At 41.0% G+C, this 9,838-nt stretch overlaps 1 long non-coding RNA gene across 1 annotated transcript in view; it reads left to right on the top strand.

Annotated features, from left to right (window-relative positions):
- The window catches only part of LOC141372903 (uncharacterized), a 9,347-nt gene extending 8,812 nt beyond the window's left edge, over positions 1 to 535 (top strand). Inside the window, exon 3 of the long non-coding RNA XR_012378422.1 lies at positions 359 to 535. This is a non-coding gene — a long non-coding RNA (uncharacterized lncRNA). The remainder of the gene's footprint in view (positions 1 to 358) is intronic.
- The last annotated feature ends 9,303 nt before the right edge of the window (positions 536 to 9,838 follow it).

The raw sequence follows: 9,838 nt of genomic DNA, 5'->3' as shown, positions 1-9,838 counted from the left end.
GGAGGGGGAGGGGGAGGGGGGAGGAGGAGAAAGAGGCATTCAAACAGACACTAGAAGGAAGTGAAGAAACAAGCCATGCAAAGATTTGGAGGCAGAAAATACCAAGCAACAGGAAGAGGAAGCACAAAGGCCCTGAGGCAAGAGTGTGCCGAGTGTGAGGAACAACTTGGAGACTTGTAAGGCTTGATTAGAGTGAGCCAGGGGGAGAGGATTGGGGATTGAGGTTTGACAATTTGGGGGATCGGAGTACGATAAGTTTTTAAGTCACTGTAAGAACTTTGGCTTTTACTTTTACTGCAATGGAGACATTGGGTGGCTTAAAGAGAGGCGCACCATGATCTGATTTCTGTTGATGTAGATGCAGATGACTTGGGCCAAGGTGGCGGTGGCAGAGTGAGAAGAAGGGACAGAGTTTGGAATATTTTGAAGAAAGATTCAACAGCATTTAGCAATGAATTAGAAGTACACAGTGAGAGAAAAAGAGTCAAGAATAACTTGGTGATTTTCAGTTTAAGCACCAGGAAGGAAGAAGGAAAAGAAGGGGCCAGTAGGGAAGCCATAAGTCAAAGCCACATCCCAACCTCCAAAATAGGTTCCCAAATTTCCCAGACACTCTGTGAGAAGTGGTGGTTTTTCCAGAAAGTAAGAGTAGTCAGACCCCCCACACGGCACCCTTCATGCAGCTGCCTCAAGGCACACATCCATGTGCACAAAACCCACAGTTCTCAAGGAGTCAAAGCAGAACAGGCCTTCCTACAAAGCTTAACTCATGATGGAGGAGGGCAGATGGATTCTGAACTTTCAGTTATTTCACACACTGTGGGTTTTCAATCCATAAACTTTTATTTATATGAAGTTTATTTTCTAGTGGCAGAAGAGAGAGAGATAATAAATGAGTAAGTAAATATATGACATGTCAGGTGTTACATGGCTACTGGAGATCTCTGCTCAGTTAGTCCCATATACTCTAGAATAAGAAAACATTCCTTTTTCACAACTGAATTAACATCTAGACTAGTGCTGTCCGATAGATACATAATGCGACCTACACGTAAAAGCCATATATGCATTAAGAAGGAAAAAGAAACAGTTGGAAGTCAATTTAATAAGATAATTTTACCTGACATATCCTAAATATTATCATTTTGACATGTAATTAAAATAAAATGATGACTTTACAGATTCTTTTTCATGCCATATCTTCAAAACGCACTGTGCATTTAATACTTAGAGAGTGTGTTTCATACTGCATTTTAACTCAGACAAGGGGTCAGTAGCAACATATGGCTAGTGGCTGCCATCTTGGATGGCATTTAGATTTAGACAGTCCATTGTTTTGGGGCCAATTCTTTCATATTTAGAAACTGCAAAGAGCGATTCAACCCTTCTTGGACCTGGATAGGTTCTCCTATCCAGGTCTTGAACCTATCCAGGTCTTGTATATAAAAAAATTTGCATCTATGAAGTTTAGATATCGTATTGTGAGTCAAAGGTATGGTCCAATTGACGTTCACTAAAAAACAACCAAATGGAAGCCATACCTCCCCTTCTCCAACTTTTCTACTTTGGGGATATATCTTTCAAACTAGAGAAAGGAGGAAGCCTTACTTTGGGGTTAATGGGTGTGTGTATACATTTGTATGCGTGTGTGTTTGTGTGTGCGTGCTCACTTCCGTGTTTATGTATCTCTGTGTTCTGTGAAAGATGGGTGGCCTTGTTGTTTAATGGAAGTCAGAATGCCATGGAAGAATCAGTAAAATTCCTGGCCCTGGGACACAGCAGAGCATAGCTTCCTGATTGCCATCCCAGCAGGGAGAGACCAGGATAATTATCTCTGATAAATAAAAGCTATCTGTCCATTCCTAAGGTATATGGGGATATATCCTTCTGAAGGAGAATGAGTCTTGAAGCTCTGTAACTATAATCATTAGCTATAAAAAAGTATTTATGGCCAACAATAATTTTTTTTTGGCACAGGGGATATTCATTACAATGGAATTGTTAGCCTTAAAAACAAACAAACAAGCTTGTAATCATGGGTTTGAGAGGGGAATGGTAAAATACGGCATCTAGAAGAGTGGTTGGAGGGGAGTGTGAGGAAAAACCCAAATGTGAGAAGGTATTCAGAGAGGGAAGTGAAAAGACAAGGCAAACATCCCCTCCTTGCTGTTTTGCTCGAGGTCAGCTCTACCCCAGTGCCTCACCACACGCAGGGGAGCCCCTCGATGCCTGCCCCTCACGCCAGAAAGGGCAAGATAGGAGGGAATGTCCGTGAGCTTATTTCTCACGCACTGCACCAACCAGAAGGTCACTAAGCTGTGGACGTCTTTTTACAACAAAAGTCGTGAAATGTATCCGTCTTGCTAATTAGGTAATCAAGCTGCTCAGGAAAGGGGAGCAAACATTAGGGGCCTATTCTCTACCAGCTCCTTTATACATGTCATGTCACCGAACCATCCTTTACTTATGTTTATTTCAAAAGTTTTTAATTGCATAGATGATAAACGAATACATCTTCACTGTAGAGGGGAATTATGTATGAACCCAATTTATACATGAGACCACTGAGATTCAAGGAGGCTGAGCAATTTGGTCTGTGGGTAGAGACTGGATTGGAAGCTAAGCTTTACCTCCTTATCATGAAAGCCTCCTGAATGATTTAGGTAAGCTATGGGCATTTTGATGGAGAGCGAAACAAAGGGATGGAATGAGAGCTACTTTTGTAGAACAGGGACAATGGGACAATGTGAGGCAGGGCAAAGGGTCCTGGGGAAATGGGAATGCCACATAATACCGATGCGAATGGTCAGTTTTTTTACTCTTTCCTTCTTTGTGTGTATGTTTTGGTCACAATCTTTGTCTTGTGGATCCAAAAGGGTAACAAAGGACCTTCTAAAACCTGTGAAGTAGTATATGGTAATAATGCTAATAATAATGGTATAGTGGTTGACATTTGTCAGAGTGAGAGCAAAAGTGGAGGCTTTAGACAGGTATGGGGCAGTGTGTAATTGATATCTCGGGGAGGGGGTGGTGGGGAAAAAACACCCCAAAAAGATTGAGAAGGAAGCTGGGACTTGCTGAAGATACACATCCCATATTACCAGTGTCGCCGTGGTGCTGACCATTTATGTTTCCATTTGTTCACCAGAGTTTCACTGCGGGCTCCTGCAGTCAGACATTGTGTTGGCACTGGCAATAACACGTTGGACACAGTGATCCCCATCCTGGAATTATGGAGCCAGCCACCAGGACAGGAAGGGCCCTAGTGCTGCTGAGAAGCTTCTCTGGGAAACAGGGTCTGAGCTTGGTAAGGCTCAGAATCTAGATCACTGGCCACACCACCAGAGTGAGTACGTGCAAATCGTTCGCACCAGGAAAATCCAGGGCGCTTTTAAAAAGAAACAGGTGATCCCTTGTAAAACAAAACAATACAGTTCAAGATATGTAAATAGAGAAGCTAAAAGAGTACAATGAAGGGAGTAGTTATTTATCTTTGCTTTACTAAAAAACTTCAACAAAGAGCTTTCTTTGAATCTGGAACGGTCTCAGTGCTCTTAAGCATATGTTCAGAGATGATGAGCCACTTGATTGAGAGCTAGATGGAACCAGCCCCCGATGCGGTGTTGGGTTTCACTGTGAAAAGATCATCCATCGGCCAAGAAGATAAAGGGCTTAAGGGTTTCTGGAAAGACAATGAAGCCCGTGGGGGCAATAGCAATGCAACAGGCAAAAATAAAACTTCTATCAAGTTTCAGTCACTTGTTCTTTATTAAAAAGAAGTTATTTTCAAGTCAGGTACCTGTAGATATGAGGATATGTTTATGTCAAGCTGGAAGAATTTTTGGAAAAAAAATTGTAATTCAGACAAAGTTTCCTCTACTTTCAAATATAAAACCCCTCAATAGAAATCTTCATGTATTTAATAACCTCTCGCATATTGTAGCAGATATTTTTGACCATTGGAATCTGAATCATTTTCTCTGATTTTAAGCTACTCTCTCTTGTTTTCTGCCCCGTGTCACTCCCTCATTTTTGAAGAAATACAGTATATCAAATCTCAAAACGCTGCCACTTGAATTGGGACAGTCCCTGTGGTCAAGTAGGAAAAGACTCAAAATGAAAGTAGGAAACACTCTGGTCTCGTCCCAACTTTACCACTATCCAGCTCTTTTGAAAAAATAACTTATACTTCTTTTTAATTAAAATAGAGCATGGGATTTTATAATTTCTAATGATCTGAAACAGTTTCAAGATTCTGCTAGTTGACTGTTTCAGATGCTATTTTTAGGTGACTGTGAATTACTCAATATTTACATCTGAGCATAGAGTTCTCTCTTCCCAAAAGGTTCCCGAGGAAATCCAGACTGTAATGGACAAATAGTTACAGAGGTAGAGTTTTAGTTTCCTTTTTTTTTTTCTTTCCTGGCATTCTGCCTGATTTCTTAAGTTCCTCTGGCTTCTTTGAAGCTATGTTTATTGTCCTTGCTACCACGGAACACTTATCATGAACCCTATCATTATTTCACTGGGAAAAAAAAAAAAGTTTATTGCACACCTGTACGCCTTCTACAACTGCTCTGATGAGACTCTAGCAAACGTAACTACATTTTCCAAGGCTCTTCAAGGCTCTAAGCCTTGATCTGTGCGGTTCCCTTTCCTGGTTATTCTCTACAACCCTTTCCAGCCTTTCAAACCAGGCTCAAATATCACTTCCCCTGCAAAGCCTGCCAGAGAACTTCCATTTTTGCATTCATCACATTGCGCACTATAATTGTTTGTTTACACATCTGTTTCCTCAACTGGACTCCGAGCTCCCTGAGGTCGGAAATCTTCTCTTGTTCAACTTCGCAGCTTCCTGTTGGTGGCAGGGAAGTCCAGAGGCAGAAAGGTGGCCCACCCTAAGCAAGTATGTGACCCTTCAGCAAAGAAGTTTTCCTGCCTTCACAGTGGCCCCTCTTCTCCCTCCCTTGGTCTTATTTATCTTATCTACCTCTAATTCCTGTTATCTGACAGCGTTATTTACTTTGTAATACAGCTGAAAAAAATTTTTAAACAAGGTAGAGGGTTTAATAAAAGAATTTACGTATCCCTAGGGCTTAACGTAGCACTGTCCTTAGAAGATACTAAGATACTAAATAAATGTATATTTAAGAAGTGATATAACACTAGCAATATTTGATTGTTGCTATGGATTAGGCACTGTCCTATACAGTTTATATGTATTTACTCATTTAGTTTTCCCAACCCGGGAGCAGAAACTGCTATTGTTCCCAGTGTATATAGAAGAAAACCGAGGCTCAGAAAGTTTAAGTAACTAGCATAGATTACACAATTTGCAAGTAGCATCGTCCATATTCAAAGGTGATATGACAGGAAAAAGTGAATTTATTTCTCACTTGAATTATCCTCAAGATTTCATAAATAAAAGTTATGTATGCTAATTTAATACTGAAGGACCATGGATCAGGTACAGTTTTGGTTTCATACACATGTTGATGTGTGGTGGTTTTTTTTTTTTTCTTTTACAAATCTACATTTTATGGAAGTTTATTTGGGCAAACATCACCCAAACAAACTGGGCTGCTATGCTCTTCATATCTCTGGGAATATTGACAGCAGGAGGCAAAGAACTGAGCAGCATGCGGGTCTGTCTTCTATGACACATGGGCCCAAAGCAGCAACTCAAAGCTCTGAATGATGCAAAAATGTGTGGAATTAGCAAATTTCCTAATCCTCATTTTAACGTGTGAGTTGTGCAACAAAAAAGATTCTGTCCATGATTTCTAAACTGACTCAGTGAAGCTTTTCAAGGATCCTGAGTTCCAGATCCTTAGGCAGAGTGGGTCTTGTTGTGGAGAAAAGGCAAGAAGAAAGTTTCTTTCCTCTTTCTCGCAACCCTGCCTGGGTCAGCTTCCTTAAGGAGTTCTTGCTGTTCACAGTCTCATTAGTCCTGCTTCGACTTCTAAATCTCCACTCCTGGGGCGCCTGGGTGGCTCAGCCGGTTAAGCGTCTGCCTTTGGCTTAGGTCATGATCCCAGAGTCCTGGGATCGAGTCCCGAGTTGGGCTCCTTGCTCAGTGGGGAGCCTGCTTCTCCCTCTGCCTGCCTCTCTTTCCCCGTCTCACCTTCTCTCTCTAACAAATAAATAAGTAAAATTAAAAAAAAAATAAATCTCCACTCCTGTTTCAAGTCATTATCACCATACTGGCTCTATGACCCCTTTTCCTTCTCCATAAAATGAGGGTAATAGTTGTAAGCTTCTGGCAAGGAAGAAACAAGGAGGCACAAGGTGCAGTGGGAACTGTGCAGGGGCTGGAGGGGAGCCTAAGGAAGACAGGATGAGTTGGAGACACCAGTGGGAAAGCTCAAAAGCTAAATATGAGTAAATGAGGTATGGGTTGGGGAAAGCTGGGCTATTTCAATGAGGGTTCCTGACCTAAAAGAGAACAAGGCTGGGCTGATTCCAAAGCTCTACACTTTCTCAAGCTGAAAACAGAGCATGCAGATCCTGTTCTGATACAAGTGGAGGACACCCAAGGGGCTGCTGGGGTAGGCTGGGGGAAAGAAGAGCCAGCCATAATCCCCGTTCTCGGCTAACCACCAGACTGTCATGGCTACCACACAGACATACTGAATGTGCCCTAGTACAATGACATTACTATACTCTACACATTTGAATCATTCGTTGGATATTTTTCTATGATGATCATAGATTCTAACCTGTGCATTTGTATATCTAATTCTGTACTCAGGAGAGGGATGGCGGGCCACACCAGCCCAGATAAAAAAGTAGAATGACCCTGAGTCACACTTAAGAGGGGCAATGCTGGCTAATTTGTCACTATCCTGATGAGACTTTCCCTGTAGTAAAATTGCAACCTAGACCTAGGAGGGACCTTGAGAGAGTCGTATAATACTTTTCACAGCAAATAAGGAGATTAAAGCCCAGGTAGTGATTTGAGGACTTGAGTAATGGAGATGTTTCCATGTGCAGCTTTGTTTGCCATTAGTTGACCAGTTGACTGTGGACAAATCTCTTTTAAAATACTAGAATTTTTTTTTCTGAGTGGAATGAATTTTAAAGACTTATAATCTCCTATCCCTGCTTTGTAAACAGTGAAGGGCTTGGACACATGCTTTGCAGATGGCTTTGTTGTTTCTTCAGTGAAAGGGATTTTCTTAAATGACCATCTTCAGGCCAAGCAGACGGGGTTTGAAGACAAAACTGATGACACCATTCATCTCATTGGCATCCACTCAGAATGGAGGATCGCCACTACACGTGAAAGATAGATGGGGACAGCCTCAGGCACAGACACAGTATACTGCGGTTGCATTTCAGATGGATGGAAAAGCCCACTGGAGCAACATAACCTTGGATATATACAGCCCCCAGAGATTCATCCTTCTTAATGGGCTAAACTTTTCAAATAGAACCATCTCTAGGAACATTAACGCACTGTAGCTCTATCAATCCCTCACACCTTAGTGTGACTTTGTTGAAAGTAGACAATGAGAACCAATCCTACTGAGGAAAGGACAGCTGGAGTGGGGAGATGATGCAAATGCTCTGTCCTCCCCAAGGGCATCCTGAGGAAGGACCTTATTGTTTTGGAAGAGAAAGCAAGATTGAGGGGAAAAAGATATTGGAGAACAATAATGGCAAAATCAGATTATTTCGCTATTTCCTAAAGATAAAAGTAGGATCACTGAGCTAGACAGAAAAGAAACACCTTATACATATATATTTATTTTTAGTTGCCCTTTTTCCTTTTTCTTATTATTCTTCTTAGGGGACCTAAGTCCGTATTTTCTAAGGAAAATGCCCGAATCCCAAGTGACCAAAAGCTCTGCTCTGGCTGAAAACATGCATAAAGAAAGTTAGTTATGAGCTCTATCTAAAGAACAAAGACATTTGTTGGGGCTCCTTTCTGTAGAAAAGATGGGAAAATTTCCCCTATTTTGAATAGAGATGCTTAAAAACAGCTTTATGGAGATATAATTCCATACAAGGTACCCATTTAAAGTATATTTGGGTTTTGGTATGCTTTATTATTCATTTTTAAAAATTGTGGTAAGTTATATATGACATAATATTTGCCATTTTAACCATTTTTAAATATACACTGAACAGAGTTTTAAAATTACTTTTTTACAGAAGAATTTTGTGACTTAACTCTTGCTCATAATATGAATCTGAAAATAAAATAAATCTATGGAATATAAAAAAAATCAGTTAAAAACACTCGCCAAAATGGATTCTTCTGTAAATGAGCAGCAAATCATTAACCGGTCTTAAGAGACTCCCATCAGCAGCCAGGTGACCTGTGGTTCTCAGGGGCCTTCTAGATCCCAGCCTCCCTCAGTACCATCTTCCCAGAAACATTGCTCCAGGGTCATTACCACAAAGACATAAGTGTTCAAAAGGTGAGGGTTTCTCACAGCTTCATGAGAACTCTGGCTTATTAGAATGTCGAGGAAGCTCTCTGGATGATTCTGAGTGGCTCTGGCTAAGAGCTGCTCTATCAAGTGGTTCTATTAGTCCAATTGTTGATTGCCATTGACAACCATTATCTGAGGCTTCCTTGTTTCAAGAATTCGCAGGAGCATAATTTTTATGTTTTGTCCAAGTTTTTGGTTGAGAATAGTAATAGCTAACAATTCCAGAGCACTTCCCAGATGCTCTCCCAAGTGCTTAACATACATCATCTCCTCGAATTCTTGCAACAAATCTGAGAGGAAGATGCCGTTACTATCTCCTTTATACAGCACAGGAAACTGAAGTAACTTGCCAGCCCAGTGTTATGTCATATAGTTGGTAAGTGGCAGAACCAGGACTTTAACCCCGGGCCCCACTCTTCTTGGTAGGTCAAGACGCCGAGCCAGAAGGACGGAGCCCAAGTAAGATCCTCAGTCGTTCCTCCCAAGTACCTGCTGTGGAAAAATCTATAACATCAAGAGGGGTATCAGGAAAGGTTTGAGCCAAGCTGGCCCTGAAATGTTGTTCCTGCCCTCCAGTGGCTTTCAATCCAGGGAGAAAGAATAATATTATAACTGTAATATGAGGTAGGCTCCAAGGAGTTCCATAATATAGCTACCAGTAAAGTAAGTGGGGAGAAATTTTCATAATTTAAATTTCTTAAAAACAGTGTGAATTTTTACCCCAGGTATAATGATACACAATTAAAAACAGACCAAGGTAAAAGGATATACAACATGAAAATCTTTTTTTTAAAGCTTATTTTGTAACTTCTGAGACTTCCCACTGTAGTCCCTGCTGAGATAGGAGACCTTCAGGGTTCTTTGGTAGGTTTGAGAAAACAATGCTTGCTCCACACCCCATAGCAAACACGCTGGTCCTCCAGTCGCCATTGTAATGAGACTGTTACTCGGAACTCTTGAAGCAGAGTTTACAGGGCTGCTAACTAAAGCCCGCTTCACTTAAGGGCTGTGCCCCTCTCTAGGAGAGATGTCAATTGTTGCTTTGCAAACTGTATCAACTTCTTGACAAAATGGCAGTCAGCTGTCAATGTCGACACAGGATGAATCATGCAACTCAAGAAAGGTAGAGGTATTTACAAAAGCCAACCTTCCCAGGAGCTGAACAAGCCTGCAAGTATAGCTTTTGTTTTCTTCATCCTTCACATCAGCAAAGTATATCATGCTCAAGGAACATGCAAATCCTTTTTAGTTCCCCAAACCTGTATCAATTTTCTAAATTGCCCTTTTTTTTAGACATTGTTTGCCTCTACCTTTAAAATGTGCTGAAGCATAAATGCTATTCTAAACTGCGTTACTTGTAAAAATACTTTTCAAAATGATTTTTGTTGCCAAAAGTA

The sequence above is a fragment of the Callorhinus ursinus genome, unplaced genomic scaffold, assembly GCF_003265705.2.
Source record: "Callorhinus ursinus isolate GAN/ISIS: 27379988/994484 unplaced genomic scaffold, GSC_fseal_2.0 scaffold6, whole genome shotgun sequence".
Taxonomy (NCBI): Eukaryota; Metazoa; Chordata; class Mammalia; order Carnivora; family Otariidae; genus Callorhinus; species Callorhinus ursinus.
Note: the sequence above shows the minus strand (reverse complement) of the source record. Positions and strands in the feature narration are given on the sequence as shown.